This window comes from Papilio polytes, unplaced genomic scaffold, assembly GCF_000836215.1.
Source record: "Papilio polytes unplaced genomic scaffold, Ppol_1.0 DF822400.1, whole genome shotgun sequence".
In the NCBI taxonomy this organism is placed as follows: Eukaryota; Metazoa; Arthropoda; class Insecta; order Lepidoptera; family Papilionidae; genus Papilio; species Papilio polytes.
In genome coordinates this window covers 1,113,450-1,131,855 of record NW_013526804.1, presented here as the reverse complement: position 1 = coordinate 1,131,855, position 18,406 = coordinate 1,113,450, and the positions used below count along the sequence as shown (strand labels likewise).

The 18,406-nt window shown below is 31.4% G+C and overlaps 1 protein-coding gene and 1 long non-coding RNA gene across 2 annotated transcripts in view; both read left to right on the top strand.

The window, feature by feature from the left end:
- The first annotated feature begins 230 nt into the window (after nucleotides 1–230).
- Nucleotides 231–913, top strand: LOC106106144. Its single transcript, XR_001225782.1, has 2 exons — nucleotides 231–407; nucleotides 438–913. It is a non-coding gene; the product is annotated as an uncharacterized LOC106106144 (long non-coding RNA).
- A 5,847-nt stretch (nucleotides 914–6,760) lies between these two features.
- Nucleotides 6,761–18,406, top strand: part of LOC106106101 (myrosinase 1-like) — a 40,151-nt gene continuing 28,505 nt past the window's right edge. Inside the window, exon 1 of the mRNA XM_013286630.1 lies at nucleotides 6,761–6,868. The gene's annotated coding sequence lies outside the window, so the exon portion shown is untranslated. The remainder of the gene's footprint in view (nucleotides 6,869–18,406) is intronic.

Below are 18,406 nucleotides of genomic sequence, written 5' to 3'. Positions count from 1 at the left end.
ATTTATAAAATAAAAATTTACTATACTAATATTTTAAAGAGGAAAGATTTGTATTTTTTACATTTAAAAACTATTGGACCAGTAAATAAATTGGAAAAAACAGTCAGGCGAAAAAGAGAAAAAAACTACTAGCAGCAGTAGCAATGTTGCCATGGTTACTCATAAATAATTCTCAGCCAATGGCATAAACTTTCGCTGTTATTCGACTATTGGCCATTTACAAGTAATTAATAATATTATTTCACAATTCACAGGTAAAGTGTTTTGCGCGTCGTGCAGTTCAAACTCCATCCCACTGCCCCGGTACGGTCAGATGAAGCCGGTTCGTGTCTGTGAAGAGTGTTACCAGAGTACACGACGCCATCGGTGAGACACAGGTTAATGCCACACAGGTTAACGCCACACAGGTTAACACCACACAAGTTAACTCCAGACAGGTTAACGCAACAAAGGTTAACGTAACACAGGTTATAATGCCAGTAACACAACGATTCAACTATAGGTTAAATAGAGTACTACAATCAAACAAATTTAAAAGAATATATAGAGTAAGCATAGTTGACTCTTCACTCGAGACTTTTTTTACATAAACATACTATTGTCAGCCTCGAAACCACACGTCAATATAGTTAATTGTATTTAAATTAATTTTCAATAGGCTGAATCATACTAAAATATTTTGTGACACTGTTTAGTTTTTTTTATAACAATAGATGGAGCTTAATGTATTTTTTAAAATTGGCAATACACGCCAACGACACGAGATGGCATACTAAATTTGACAACTGATTTGTTACCTGTCAGAGAAATTACCGATAAAAAATGTTCACTATGCCTAGTCTATATCTCTTAAATGTCTGACTACAATGTGGAGCAACTTGAGTAAAGTTATAAGTTACTGGTGTAAAGGCAGTAACACACCACAGTGAACCAACAGGTTAAATATTTGAAGTTCGAAAGGGTAAAAAGTAAAAAGATCATACTTTTACATCACTGTTATATCCAAAGATTCTAAATCATGTAAATCGCAAACTTTTAAAATACAAGATTAAAAAAGTTAATATTAACGATTTGTATCTTAATGTTATTTTGTGGGTAAAATGTTTAAAATCTCTGCGTCTCTATTCTATTAATTAAAAAATGTGTAAGAAAGCATAGAAAAAAAGAAAAGATGATTTTTCATGTTATGTCATGTGGACAATATTTTTTTAATATTATTGTGACTTTCAACGAATAGATATCCGCCTCAGTTTTTATAAATTTGATCGAAATTAGAGCTTGCATTAAAATTTTGTACCTGACGTTATCGAAAATTATAAAATTTATGAATGATTTGTTCTTTGATGAAAAACCACTAGGAAATTAAACTCAAAACAAATATTACAATCATATATGTATTTTTTGTTTATTTGACGTCAATTCAAGGTCTAATATAATTTAACCCATATTGTTGACACGTACAAAAATATGAAACTTGTGTATAGCCACAAAGGTTAATACCCTATCTTGTTCAATAGTCATACCCTACGTAGCTGTGACGTCATCATATTCGGTTAACGATGCACGAATATTTTCGACACAGTGGTATACACTTTTATCAATTAAATTTAAATTAAAAAATATGTTAGTTTTTTTTGAAGACGTTACGAATACTTTATCGCATATTTACGTGCTAGTGTACGAGCGACACAGATAAGAGTGTGAACACCTTTGACTAAACTATCGCACAATTGTTTAGTCTCACTTTAATTCTTATGAGCTTATATGGAGGTGCGCACTACCCGATTAGTTGTGCAACTAAACAGTTGAATTGACTGCAAAACAATCGACAATCGCACATCAGTTGTGCGATAGTTTAGTCAAAGGTGTGCGCGCGCTCTAAACTTCATTTCATGATGGCAACTTTTTGCATACTATATGTTGTTGTGACGTCACGGTTATTGTTTCATGTTTTTGTACGAATATCGTAATTTTTTTTTGTATGTAATCATTTTTTACTTTTTTGTATTGACTGATATAAAATTGGTTTACGAATAGTTTTAATTAAGAAGTTACTATTGGTAGCTCTCTAAGTAATTTTTTTTTTCATTTTCTTTGTTATTTTGAAATTTAACAACAAAATACTTCGTTTTCACGCACAGAGTTAATTAAAAGTAGACGAACCTATAAATCGACTAATTTTTCTTTTTTTTAACTATGTAAGAATTGACGATTTTTTTTTTTGAAAACATTTCTTACAATCATTTTAAGGAAAAATGTATTTTTTTAATCTATTCATGACTGAGAATGGATTGAATTGTATTTAGTGAATATTTTTAACATATCTTGTAATGAAAAAAATGTATTAATAAAAATAATGTGACGTCATTATTATAAGTATTCACTGCTTGAAACTTTTTTCAAAGAATTATTGTCATCTCTTTTATTTCCTATGGTTTGATAGAGATGGTGATATTCTTTGTGTATGTTTCGGCAGTGGAAACTCAGTTATGAAACGTTTGTTTTATTCATAAGGTTTTTTTAATGTAAAAAATACTATATTGTCTCGTTTAAAAAATTATTTTCATTTCTTATTCACCAAGTTGTATTCTTATAAATTGTAAGAAAAGTAACCATCCTGAGTCTAGAGGGGTAGACAGATATAACAAATTTATGGCATAGTTCTGGCATCTCAAATAGTTTCTTAAATTTTGTGTCTTTTTTCATTTTATGATTGTTTTGCTACTAATAAAAATAACTGAGAAAAACTTTTTAAAGATAATCTTTTTAGTTTAATTTGGACATAAATATAATAAGCGTTATTTTTAATGTTTGAAAATTAATTAAAAAAACATTTGCGAATTTGAATTGTTAGTGGACGCGGGTAAAGTGATCTCTTTGCAAAAAAATAAGGTTGAAAAAAATAACCGAAAATAAATAATCGGTTTTTTAAATTAGGGTTTTCAATGATAGAAATATATATTTTAAGAATTGAAATTTAATGTTTATATATTTTTAACGTTAATATTAAATTACAATAGATTTAATTAAAAAAAACTTTTTTAAAAATTCCATATTTTCTTTTTTTAAATATTAACGGTGTTAGTTAGGTTTTATCATAAGTCTAATGTTATTGAGATGTATGTAAATTTTGTAAAGGTAATTGCTAATATATGTTATCTATTTTAGTAAACAATTAGCGTGTTACATAGCTTTTTGTATATTATATATAAATGAAATGGTAAATATCATATAAATGCATATTAACTTCCGAGACCACAAATGTTTGAGTGATATTGCTATTGTTAATATTTTGATCACATAAAGGAAATGTATGTAATATTGGCAGTTTTATTAACAACATATACTTCCCCTTTCCTAAACCTTTGATGGACAGAGGAGAAAAATATTTCCCTTCCCACATCTTTCTTCAATCTTGTCGAATAGATTAGAATATAAGACCGGAACAATCCTATCTTAGTAATCATACTAATATTATAAATGCGATAGTTTAGATGGATGGATGGATGTTTGTAAGCGTTTGTAGTCTAAACGGCTGAACGGATCTCCATGAAATTTGGCACAGGTTTAGGGCATAGTCTGGTAGAACACATAGGCTACTTTGTATCCCGGCAATAGTTACGGTTCCCGTGGGATTCATTAATGTAGTTTTGTAATGTTTACTCGATCATTCTGCAACGGTTCAACATATCTTATTGAAATTTGGCACAGATATTAAAACAAAGTCTGGAGTACACATGGGATAAGGTTCATCCCCGAAGAATGTCCGGTTCCCGAGGGATACGTAGCTTTTTGTTATTTATATAGTTCGTATGTTTTCTAATACCACGCGGACGAAGTCGCGGGCAACAGCTCGTACTAATATAAAGAGGAAAGGTTTGTATTTTTGTATATATTTAAATAACTCAAAAACTACTTGGCCGATTACAAAAAATCTTTTATTAAAAAGCTACGTTATCAGTTACTTAGGCTACATTTTTAATTATTTTTTATATCACGCAGGCGAAGTCGCAAACTAAAATTAGTTACATGTCATTTGAGCCCTAGATGTAATTAATAATTCTAGAATAGATGGATTTAGTAGATTCAGACTTTTGTCAAACTCTTGATCAATCAGCTCAAGTTTCATGATCCCCCTCCTGGATCTGCCGTTGGGTGAGTTCCAGTATGCTTGACTTGCAGTAGTTCACCTAAAAATGGAAAAAAATATCATTAAATTATCTCAATTGGGCACATTAATGTTTTTGTTACATTTCATTTTATTAATTACATTTGTAATTAAAACATACACTGAAATAGGAATGGGTAGATCGTAAATATGTTCAGAAAAAATGTAAAAAACAAACCAACAGAGGCTTGCTTGCAACTAATGTCAAAACAATTTTTAATCGTATTTTACAATCACTGTCTTTTTCGGACTGAAAGTTTTATTTTACAAGAAATTTGGTCTAAAAAATGTCCAATGGAAAACTTTTTTTTAATTGAGAACATTTTAGAATAGTTTTTCAACATGTTTATGGACACGAAACTTAATATTTTCGTATCACAAGAAAATTACGATATATATTTTATACTAACAATTCTTTAAAGCAATAAAATGTTAAGATTATATAAAATTTTCTAGTTGTCCTTTATCAAATAAACTTGTGAACTGCAGCTCGACTGATTCACTTATTTAAAAGCTCTCAGGGAGAATTGCACTTCCAGTATCAATAAAATTTATCCAATAACTTATCTCTTACATTTAAGAAATATTAAAAAGCACTAAAATTACATTACGACAAAATGTCAACTTCTCCAATTTCTTTAAGGCGCGTTTAATTTATTTCACAATTGGTCTAATTCAAAAACTCGTTTCATCAACAGCATATTTTACGTCCACACTTTCGAGTAAATATCAATATTATTGATTTAATTCATATTAACTAATATTATAAATGCGAAAGTTTAGATGGATGGATGGATTGGACTTGGATTTTGATGAAATTTGATACAGATGTAGAGGATAGTCTGGAAGAACACATAGGCTACCCACTTTTTTTTTAATCCACGCGGACGGGGTTACGGTAGAATGCTAGTATTATAAATGCGAAAGTTTAGATGGATGGATAGATGGATGTTTGTTAGAATATGTAGGCTAAACAGTTAACGGATCTCGATGAAATTTGGCATAGATGTAGAGGATAGTCTGTAAGAACACAAAGACTACTCACTTTTGTTTTTTCTTTAATTCCGCGCGAAGTCGTTGGCGGAAGCTTGTTAAAAATCATTGTTGATTGAAGGTCCACACCGAAGAGCTACCTTGAGAGCCTACTTGAAACGTCACGTAGAGATGTTGCTGCTTTAAAGATCTTCGCCGATATGTGCAGGTTGCATCACGATATTTTCCTTCACTGTAATAATATCGAGTAAATTATAAAATTCGGAAATTCAAAAATCTAGGACCTACAGATTATAAGTCAAGTGATTAAATTGAACTGATTTCATAAATAGGCCAGCGCTTCATTTTTTTTATAAGAGAAGGAACAAACGAGCAGCGGGAACACCGAGATGTTCGTCGACGCCCATGACCATCCGCAATACCAGAGGAACTATAGATGCGTTGCCGCCCTTTGAGGAGGTGATAAGCCCGCTTCTTGAAGGACTAGGACTAGCAGTTTGGGAATACCGCCGACGACAGACCATTCCACAACGCGGCTGTGCGAGGCAAAAAGCTCCGCGAAAACCGCCTGCTTGAAAGCATAGGCCTGAATTGGCTTTTTAAATTCCTACGGTGATTACAATCTTACTAATATTATAAATGTGAAAGATTAGATGGATGGTTCGATGTTAGTGTTTGTAGTCTAAACCCCTGAATGCTTCTCGGTGAAATTTACGAGTAATGCAAATGTAGATAGTCTGGAAGAACACAGTTTTCTTATTTAGTCTTTTGTTTTAGTTTAACGTGAACGGAGTCGCGAGCGAATGTTAGTAATATCATAAACAGACAGATAAATATTTAAAAATACACTCAACGACTTCATGAAAATATAAATGTTATATAAAAATTAAAGTTAAAGAATGTTTTATATGTATCTTGTTAAGCATTTCTCATAATAAGATGCAGAAATTCTAACAAGTTTCGTTATTATACAACTCTGATATAAAATATGTTTTCTTCGAGGAATAAAATTTATATACAACTCTGTATCTCGGAGTTCTTCGTTACTTTAGTTGTTTTACTGCGGAATATTCTAGAAACAATACATAAATTATACACTCGAACACAAATTTTCTTTTTTGTATGTAAGTAACTAATAAACACTAAAATTTTGATAATGCTTTTCTAGTTACAAAGCTATATTATTACTGAGTAAAAATTATATTACTAGAAAACATTAAATCGTTCATAAATATCGCGCGGACGAAATTACTGACCAAACTTACAGTTGTTATTTTATTCAATTCCGTAAAAGATTAAAGTATAAATGGATTGTGTGAAAGAGGATATGCATAAGAAGGGAGTGGATTCAGATATGACGGCTGATAGAGATGTATGGAAGAGCATATACTGTGCTGACTCTCGTAGGGACAATGGCAAGTTGGTGATGATTAAAGTAATGCACATCTAGTCTCATATTATTTATGGTTACTTACTTACTTACTGTGTTGGCGCAGCGACCCAAAGTGGGTCTTGGCCTCCGACACGGAAGAGCGTCAGCGTCGTCTGTCCTGCTTCGTCGTCTGCCAGCCGGTCAACTCTAGCTCGCGCAGGTCCAGCTCTACGGTGTCTCACCAGCAGTATCTGGGCCGGCCGACGGGTCGGCGGCCCATCAGTATTCCGAAATACGCTTTTTTGCCTCCACGATCCTCCTGCATTCTCATCAAGGTAACTAACTTGTGTTTTTTTTAATTCCACGCTGACGGACTCGCGGGCGAAAGCTAGTTACGATATAAAAGTTATTAAACCGTAGGGTCGTATAAAGTTCAATAGCTTTTAAAATACTACAATTTGATATTTTCATAAAAAATGAACTTTTATATGTAATCTTGCTTTACTTTTACATAAATTATTTTCATTTTCTTCTTCAACAGTTAAAATATTAAATTTTATTACTCGTTACACTCCGCCGTTCAAACAGTAAAGCTTGAAATTTGTTTAGCTACCAAATTACTTTTATTCAATTACAAAATTTTATTAAAAGCTCTGAAGTTAAAAATCTCCACAGATTTCAGAACAAAATTACAGCGTATTCCTTAATAACGAATTCATTATTTTTCGCAAAAAAATCCGTTAATCGCTTTCGCGGAATATTTAAGAAAATGTTCTTTAATTTAAACCGTTTCAAAGCTTCTAAAAATTACAAAATCGATTTTAAATTAGGACATCAAATTTTAATCAAAACAGATTTTCAATAATATTTTATTCACATTAACGACTACATTCTTATCTGTTATTTTTTTTACACGTAAAGAAAAAATATATGAAAATAGCTCAGTAAAAACAGTATAAATAATGACTTGCTGGCTCACACAACTGGTGTAACTCTGTCAAAGTCAGATTCAATTGTAATCATAGTGAACATAACAAAGGAAGTCACTTTTCATACCAACATATTTCTTGCTAGTTTCTTATCTATAAAAATAGAAAAAAGTAAATTAACTATAATAGTTTTATTAATAAAAATGAAAAAAAAACACACTATTAGACCCGTCATCTTATTAAAATAGCAAAAAAGTTCAGAATCTTTGCTTTTTACGTGGATTAAAAAGTCATCCCTTATTTGATTATGTTTTTCAACAAGTGTTATAATTTTTATCCTTGTTTTACTAGTTTTTTTTAAATCGTAACATACCTAACGTTCATCTCGACTTGAGGTTTGGATCATTGTTTCCATTACCAAGATTACAAGCTTGGATCCAAGAGCTATAAAATATAAAGCAGACCTCGTAAAGTTACCTTTGTACTTAGTTACATTTATAGAAATCAATAGTTTTAACTCCATTGTATCTTTCTTTTTTTGTTTTTTAAGGAAGTGACAAAGACGACAATGTTAATAATCTCCCGACCTCTTATAATAGCTTTTGCTTCGTTGATTTTAATGACAGATACCTATTATTAATTATTGGTAGAACGCGCGCACACCTTTGACTAAGCCATCGCATAACTATTTAGTCGCGCTTAGATTCCAATGAGCCCATATTAAGGTGCGCACACTACTCGATTTTTAGTTGTACAACTAAACAGTTGAATGGGCTGCAAAACAATCGACAATCGCCCATCAGTTGTGCGATGGCATGTAAAAAAACCTATGAATAACTACATTTTTTAAACAAGCACACCTTGAAGTGAATTGTTTGAAAAAACGTAAAGCATCTTATTTAAGTTTTCCTTTGTCACAGAAGTTAACAGTGTTAAGGTTTCTTTTCACAGAGAACTAAGATTGTGTTTTAATTGGTTAGTAGAAAAAACAAGTTGTTCTATTAAAACAAATACCAGTCTTTATATTTTTAACAAGTAGCTTTTTCCGTTTTTGTTGAATGTTTTGTTTGTATAGACGACATTTCAATGGCTCCTACGTACACTATGGTTGTTTGAAACGCAATTTTTTCAAGACAAATCTTTAAACATTACACGATTAACTAGAACTTATCTACAGTAGAAATCTTCTTTCTTATGTTACTTTCAAATTCAGATATTATTTCGTATTCACATATTCACACATCTAAACTCTATACTAATATAATAAAGCGTAAACACACATTTCCTTGTAGCGTAAGATGTCAGCAATTACAGCATATTTTTAAATAATTACCATTTTAATAAAAATCCCTACACTTACGTTACGCTTTAGGCTATATATTTTCACGCTTATAAACTTAAGGGGTAAATGAATTGGATAAAAACCCTAATGTGAGAAAGAGATCATAAGCTACGAGCTGCCAACATCAAGAGCAAGGTTGTCATTTTTGCATTTGAATATTGAAATTTAACTGTAAACAATAAATAAAGTTTGTATAATTTTTGCGGATGAAGCCGCACGGGAACAGCTAGTTAGTCATAAAATTGTGATTGAAGATAGTCGCTGAAGAATCAAATTTTGTACAATTTTACAATTTTGCAATACCCTAGGAGTTTTTAGTAGTAACATTATCTTTAGTCATTTTAGTAATTTTAAAGTAGTCATTAAATTCTAGTCATTTTAGCATTTTTAGTCTATTAGCTAAGCAGGAATCCTAAAAAAGCAAAAAATTGTAATAGTATTTTATTGAAATTGTAAAGTATTAAGAAACTTGTAAGATTTTGACAAAAAACTTAAAATAAAGAAAAAAAGAGTTCCACCCGCACCTAACGTCGCTTTCCCAAAAACATGTTAGGGGGAACGAGAGGAGGGCAAGGCGCCGTCCATAAAAAATGAAAAAAAAAATACGCTAGGAGTGAGGTGGAAGCTGTCCTAACGATTTTATCTATGTTATAAATTACATCCATATCTGTTTAACAATTTTTAAGTTACATGGTATAACATCTATAGATTTATCTGTTGCAGATTTAAAATATAACAAGTAATATTCACTTTGTTTTAACCTTGGTAATGCAATTCAAGTACAGATAGCTATGAATATTATTTTATGCCTGTCTATAAAGTTTTAGGTCTCTGTATTGTGAAATAATATCTCACCATTGCTTCAAACATGATCGTAAACCCTCGAAAGGTTTAGAGGTATTAATTAAGGTATGATATTCGGTATTTTCGGTCCAAGGGTCAGGACATGCGGTTAGGTTTATAACTTTCTCAATATATGTTATGATATGTTACAAACTTGAGTAAACAACGAATTTTGTGGGATTTCGAAGTATGTTACTCTTTGTTAATATTGAAAATTCGGTCAGAGTTTGTTCTTGTTTAGTACTTTTAAATTTCTTTAATACGCACTCCTGTAAAATTTTCCTGCTTTAAACGTGTATTTTAAAGGCATGTAATTGTTTTTACAAAAAATGAAAAGGAATTCTCTATACGATAGTGTTTTTTTCCTTTAATAACTTATATGGATTTTTACCGTCAAATTTAAATACACTTCTATAACCATACTACTCTGTTTTATTTTAAGAAAGTAAAAGAAATAGAAATTGTATCGCAATACAAGAGTTACGATTATTAAGTTAATTGAGAGTAATATTGAGATAAGACGCTCAGTTAGAATTGATCAATTCAACAGTTTTAACTGAACAGTCGAAGCTACCCACAGTATTAACTGTTTACATTAACGCTGTGACAAATTAAGGTTACCGTTAAATGCTGTCAAAAACTTGTACTAAAACATATCCTTCTTTCTTTTTTCAAACGAATAAAAGAGATGGGAACATTATATCTATATACATACTTCTATACTATTATAATAAAGCGTAAACACACACTCTTTTGTTGCCTAAGATCTCAGCAATTATAGTATATTTTTGAATAATTCTTTTTTTAATAAAAACCCTAATGTGGGAAAGAGACCATATGATACGAGCTGCCAACATCATGAAGCAAGATTGCCATAGTAAGGTCATTGGTATATTGACGTTTGCTATTGATAATTTGACAAATGTAAACATTAAAATAAAATTTTCATTATTTCATGCGGATGAAGCCGCACGGGAACAGCTAGTCTTATAATAAAATACGTTTTACCAGTGGCAACACACGTTTAGTTTTATTACCAACAATAAACCTTCAGGTCGTTAAATCTGGTAGTCAACAAACCCGCGCGTTAATACAAAAGCTTATAACACGAACTCTGAATTAGTGGAAGCATTGGATACATTCAAATTACGTATTATCCTGCTTTCATCCATAGATTATCTTATGTGAATAACGCTGGTTTAAACTTTGAATATAATGTTAATAGTTTAGCATAATTTTGTACTTTAACTAACAACTACGATAGTTTTCTTTGTCATAAATAAATTAAGATGCGTTTTAAACTAATAATAAATGTGGCAATGTGAACATTGTGTTTGTTCTATTTCGATGAAATTTGGTATAGATGTAGAGGATGGTTTGGAAGAACAAATACTCACTTCTGTTTTTTTATTATTCCACGCTGACGAAGTCGAAAATTATATTGGTAAATTATATTAGGTACAACACGACCATACAGAAAATAGGCGTGAAGTGTAAGCAATACCGCGTTTCGTCTGATGAGTGTGGTGCCGGAGGCCTAATTATAGTCCCTTTCCCTTTCCACCCTTTTCTTAGGAGGCGACGCATAAGAAGGGGAAAAATCTTCTTTATGTAAGTCTCTTCCAGCGTCAATTAAGGGTAGATAACGCATGTGCAATCGCGGATGTTTATGGGCAGCGTTCGCTTTCCATTTCGGTGGATTCAGGTGGCCGCTTGCTCGTTTGCCACCTTATATTATAAAAAAAACTGCCACATTTTCTTCCCACTCAAAAGTATAAGGCAAGTTCAAAAAGCGTTTAAAAATTAAAAAAGATTCTTTCTTCGATAGCGATAAAAATGCAGGGCTGCAACAAACTCCAGTACCATTTTAAAAGTTTTTCAGATTACAATGTTTAAGTCTGGAGAGCGGAAGTTAATTAAAATTTAACAGCATCAAAGTGAACGTTCATGAAAGATTAATCAAGCTTTGATATGGTAATAGACCGTTAGAAAAGATTTGATTAAAATACTCTCAGAGTACCTAACTTAATTTTTAATGGAGGAAGAAAGTGCTGCTTGAATCACCAGAGATAAGTGCTTGAGGGAAACGTTAACAATTTGGAGGAGCTCTTAATAATCAATAATATTATTTCCATTATATAAACATTTATTAAGTATCAGAGAGATTTTTTTACAGTCATTAGGACGGTAACACATTTGGTAATTTTCTATAGTTTTATACTTGTGTGCAAAAATTTGCATAATTTAATGAAATAAAGAACTATTCTATTCAAACACGTTCATTATTAGAATTTCTATTAACACTAAAGATAAATAATTATTTTATTAATGATAATTCCGGCGTCCAAAATCACGCTGTTTATTAATAGTTCCTAAACATTAGTAATAATAAAAATAGCCTATGTTACTCACAGATAAAATATCTTCCTGATGGTGAAAGAATTATTAAAATCGGCCTAGTAGTTTTTTAGTTATTTTTAGTCATACTAAAGTAATACATATTAAAATACATAAATACTAATCTTTCCTCTTTATATTACTAATATTAAGAACTATTCTTAATTCGCAAATAAATACTGAGTGTTTGAAATTAAAACAATCGTGAATTTTATTAAGATATTTTATCTATTTTTCTTATAAGTTTATTAACAAAGTTATACAAGATATTCAGGCGTATTTCCAACGTAATATCAAAAAGATATTTCCCTGACGAGTTTGACGTGAATTTCATTAAAGTTTTCTCATTTCCACCTCAGTTATTTACCTATCGTAACCCTTTAACCTAATTGATTTACCTTCAAATGCTTCATTACATTTACTTCCGATTTATTCTGAAATTTAATGAAAAAGATAATAATTTAGTCTCAGAATTCAGATGATTTATTTACAACCAGGACCCGTTTTTCAAAACCTGAGCCCTGGATCAGATTACTTCAGCGTTGCAATTTAAACTCATTGGAAACTCGTTTCGTTATATCCAGCGCCCTGGGCCGTCGCCCTACTGCATTACCCTATCGTCGATGTTAAAACCACAAGTATATAAAATTATGTATGTATATTTATACTATTATAATAAAGCGGTAAACACACACTTCTTTGTTGCCTAAGATGTCAGTGATTACAGCATTTTTTTGAACAATTCTTTTTTCAAATAAAAAGCCCTACACTTACGTCACGCTTTAGGCTATATATTTTCACGCCATTAAACTTAGGGGGTAAATATTTTGGATAAAAAAATGTGGGAAAGAGACCATAAGTTGCTGCCAACATCAAGGAAGCAAGGTTGCCATGCTTTGTCATCGTATCATGCTATTCTGACATTTACAATTGATAATTTGACACATGTGAATAATAAAATAAAGTTTTTATAATTCCATGCGGATGAAACCGCATGGAAACAGCTAGTTAAATTATAAAGTTCGTGAGTGCAACAACACACACGATACTTAACATTTACTAATCAGAGTCATCATTAAATCTTCACTAAAGAAAGACTCACTAGTTTCTTCTTAAGTCAAATTTTGTTTTCTTTTAAGTCTACGATATATTTTTGTTTTTAAAATCAAGTTCGGAGTTCCAATAGACCGTAACTTTCTTTACTTTTATAAAGTACTAGATAAGAATAAGCCAATTTAGCTTCAAGTGTGAAACAAACAACGACCGAAGACAAATGACGGGCGATACATCAACGTCGCACTGCACCGGGGGAATAGAAATATAAACAAAATGTGAAAAGTTTATCGCCACAACGGACACTTTATATCTCTAAAGACCTTTATGAGTGACTTTCAAGTGCTTTTAAAAGTTAAAGGTCTATTCATGAAAAATAGTACTCAGTCACCTTACTTTAATGCAAGAAAAGGATGGGAAGAGAAGTGTATGGTGGTTGAGGGGACTCATTGGTAAAGGAAATATCTTCTCTGTGTGTCCATTCTTTTGTCGATTAAAGGAAATCAACACATATATGCAAATGCTCAAAGTTTACAGAATTGGTCGATTCAATAGTGTTGATATATATTATGATATTTGAATTTTAAAATCATACGATAAGAAAAGTTTCTTTACACGAAACTAGGTTTCTCGGTTAACAAATTTAACCTTGTACCCTCATTTATTACCCTATAAAAGATTAATCAATTAGGTTAACAGCTCAGAAGACAGAATGTGTTATACAAGTTTTGGATGAGCGCGGGAAAACTTTAATGGATTTCGCGTCAAAGTTCCCTGAAAATTTCTGACACTTCTCTAACATTCACCAATTGCCTGGTAAGTTGATGCAAATAGTAAACTACTTAAGAACTTCCATTAGAAATTACTATTTAATTAGTACCCTAATGATTATGTTTTCGTAGTAATAAAACGTAAAGTTGATTTAAATCATCTATCTATCATAAAGCGTAAACACACATTACTTTATGGTATAGGATGTCAGCAATCACAGCATATTTTTGAATAATTCTTTCTTTAATAAAAAGCCCTACAGTAACGACACGCTTTAGGCTATATATTTTCACGCTATTAAACTTAGGGGTTAATAAATTGGAAAAAACCTTCAGGTGGGTAAGGGACCGTAAACTACAAGCTACTAACATTAAGGAAGCAAGGTTATTATGATAACGGTAATTTTGACATTTGCATTTGTGAATTTGACAAATGTAAACAATCAAAGTTTTTTATAATTTCATGCAGATGAAGCGGCACCCGAACAGCTAGTAATTAATATAAAAAACATAATGAAAACTTCATGTAAATTAATGCATTTATGTTGTACGTTAACAATATTCAAAAGAAGGATTTTTTTAAAACAGTTGTAACCTTAGCTAATTCTAGTTATGTCATCACAATGAAATTCTACGATACGAAAAGCTATTAAAAACTATGCTATACTTTTTAACAATACCATTCCATATTGAGTTCCATTTTCATTGTTATCGAGGAATTAAACGATATATCAAAACAGGACATATTGGAAAAGTTAGGGATCGACCACAGACATGTTCGACCGTAAGCCGAACATACCGAAAAGCCTTAAATTAATCCCTTTAGGGGCGAAGTTAACAAGGGATGATTGCTATGTTTCCAACAAATTTAACTTGAGATTAGACAAGATAAACATTTGTGTACTATAGCTTAAGTACACACCTACTTAGGAAAGTTTGAAATATAGTCGAGTGCATTTTTATTACTCTTACTTACTATTAGAAAGATATGTTACCATTGAGTAACAGCTACATAATAAATACATACTCACTCCACTGGACCAGCGATCCAAAGTAGATCTTGGCCTCCGACACGAGTAAGCGCCAGCGTCGTCTGTCCTGCAGCTTCGCCTGCCAGTCGATCCAGCTCTACGGCGTCTCGCCAACAGTATCTAGGCCGGCTGATAAGTCAGCGGCCATGCGGTGTTCTGAGATACTTTTTGGCTCCACGACCTTCCCCCATTCTCATCAAGTGGTCCAGCCAACAAAGTCTCTGTGCTTTGGTCTATAATGTAACATAACAAATATGATAAAGGGAATATTTTACAGCAATATTAGAAGTATATTCTATTCCGTCCAGACGTAGCTCTGGGGGTTTTCTAGTAAATAGTACAGTATTAGTTACAATAAGAATTAAACCGAAACGTTGAATTAAAATATACGTGAAGCTAAAACTTTGTATCCATTTTTAAGTAAATTACACGAACTGCTGAACTTGAAAATCACAAAGTTAATTTGAAGAAGTACATAATTTAATAATAAATCTTTGATATATAACTTTAAACTGTCGTGGTTTTTACAAATATAATGTTCGTAAGATACGGGTTTCTTACCACGATTGAATTGTTTTAGCTCCCGATATTTCGGCACAGTTGCATGCGCCATGTTCACGGGCTGACTGATATACAAATATCGGGAGCTAAAACAATTCAATCGTGGTAAGAAACCCGTATCTTACGAACATTATATTAATAAATCTTTGATTGTTATTTAGATCGGAGTTCGAGTAATGGGCGACTACCAGCAACATTAAGACGTATAGCTATAATAGAGGAAGAGCAAAGAAAGTATTGATGGATTGTGAAAGGCAAAATACGTAACATAAGAAAGCAATGAATTCAGATATGACGACTCATAATAGGAGAGTACATATAATATTAAGCTTCTTTAGAGAAAACAGCAATAATAATGATAGTAGTAATTGGAACTGAATTTTCGTTATTAATTAATACAAGAACAATTAATTCACGCCTCTTGAACCATGCTAATTAAACCAATACATCGGAGATGTTAATAACGGAAGAGCAATCAGTAAACAGTTCGCCTTAATAGATATTTGTATTATTATAACAACTACAGCGTGTCTAGATAATCAATTATACTGAAACAACATGTATAATCTTACTTATATGGATATATGTTTGTTTGTAGATTGAACTGCTAAAGGGATATCTCGATAATACTTAGGACAGATGTAGAGTATAGTCTGGAAGACATATACTACTTTTGTTTTTTTTTAGTTTCACGCGGATAGAATCGCGGGTATAAATAGTAACTACCTTTATAATATTTCTAAATGCAAGCATATTATGTGTTTTAATAAACAAATTAAAAAGTGTTCCTTTATTTTCTCTTTATGTGTGAAAAAAGAACACGTAATTTTATCTCAGTTTTTTAAAGAATAAACGAGATCGGAATATGTACTTGTGTTGTGGAACCCATCACGGTTAACTTTTTTCAGTGCAATTAAAACGTTTCTCAGTGGACAGTAAAATGAAGTCTTAAACAAGAAAACTTACTTCCTTTGTCAATATAGAAAAGTTTTAACTAAGGATGAATTGTGTTTTATTTCTTTTTACTTTAGAACTTTAGGTATTAAAAAAACTACCCAGTTTCTATCAGTTTAATGAGGGAAATTGTTTGCATTTGTAAAATATAGAGATTAAAATTAATTTGAATGCATTGTGGGTAGGACATTAAAGTCCTCGACTACATTTGTGGTAAATCTTGTAGCAAATATGCGTATTGTTCTTACTATTTGAATATGGTAGGTAAATTCGCCAAACTATCTCAACTACCAGCGCCATCTATTTCACTGTAATGCAAACTGCAATAACTTTGAACGAAATTCTTGGTCCCCTTGTTGTTTGAGCTATGTAGGACAAAGACGGTATACTTAAGTTATGTCGAAATTGTTATTACATTGTGAAGGGAGTAAATTCAGCTGCGTTTTGTCAATGTTAAGGATTTCATATGTCTAGCTGTTGCACGCGAATTCGCACGCGTAAAAATTAAAAAAAAAACGTCAACAAATATCGCCTATGTTACTCAATGACAACGTAGCTTTTTAATGAAATTGCCACAGTATCTTTTAAGTTATATCAATACATATAAAAATACAAATCTTTGCTCCTTATAATATCAGTACAGATACAGATGATTAAATTTAAAAAAATCAAACGTACCTATCGAAAAAAAAATAAGACCTTACATAAGAAATACAAAAAAAAAAACAAATTATGTACTGTTTTTTTAAATACATGTTTATTTTCTTACGTGATTTTTTCCATTTATTAAATCGCTGCCTTCCTTATAAGTGACATTGACATAGTAGTAAGAATTAAACTTACTTTAACTTAGCCCGCTTAAGTAGATAAAGTTTTCTTTACCCTGACAGTGTAAATTTACAAAATTGTGCTATTAATGAAAAGAAAGAGGAAAGAAATATTGAAAGGAATCTTCTTCTTAAAGTGCCATCTTCTTCCGAAGTTCGGCGATCATTAAAGGAATAAAGGATCTATTTAAAGGAATAGGAGGTTAAAAATCAAACTTAAGTTTGAGAGGGTTTTCATGATCATTTAATTTTGCTTAAACAAACCGCGGTCGTTAATTACTGTTACATTAGCTTTTAATTACAAATGCTGTTAGAATAACATGTTCTATTAATAACCGAATACGAATGGCGCTTAATGAGTTTGTTTATTCGCTAATTACAGTAATTGTGAATGTACTAAATGTGTGTAATTAGGGAATTTGTTACTCTGTGTCACTGTGCTTTGTATGTAAATCATACTTCATACTAATATTATAAATGCGAAAGTTTAGATGGATGGATGTTTGTTAGAGTTTGTAGCCTAAACGGCTAAATTAATTGTGATGAAATTTGGCAGATATAGAGGATACTCTGTAGGAACACATAGGCTACTCAGTTTTGTTTTTTTTTACTCCACGCGGACGGAGTCGCGAGCGGAAGCTAGTATTTGTATAATTATAAAGTAATATTAAAACACTTTTATATTAAAAATTATAATCTAACGACAAAAAATAGGAATAATAGGTGACTAAAGCTTATACAACTTCGTTATAAGTATTGGATTAACTTAGCTATCGTTAGTCGTAGCATAGTGTATACTAACATTATAAAGAGGTAAGATTTGTATTTTTGTATGTATTGAAATAATTGAAAAACTTCTGGGCCTATTTTAATAATTCTTTCACCCTTAGAAAGGTTGAAAATGGAATCTCCAAAATGGTTTAACTGATCTCGAAAGAAATTGGCACAGATGAAAAACATAGTCTGGAAGATCATATTAAATTCGATTTTAGATTTCTCCCGGACCAAGTCAAATATTACTATAATATATTCCCAGTATCATGTAACAAAAAATTACAAATACGATAAAAATGAAATATCTAGATATAGTTGTTTTAATAGAATAGTTATTGAGTACATTCTGTAAGTGCACTAGACTTGGGCTATCTACTTGACAGTTACGACGT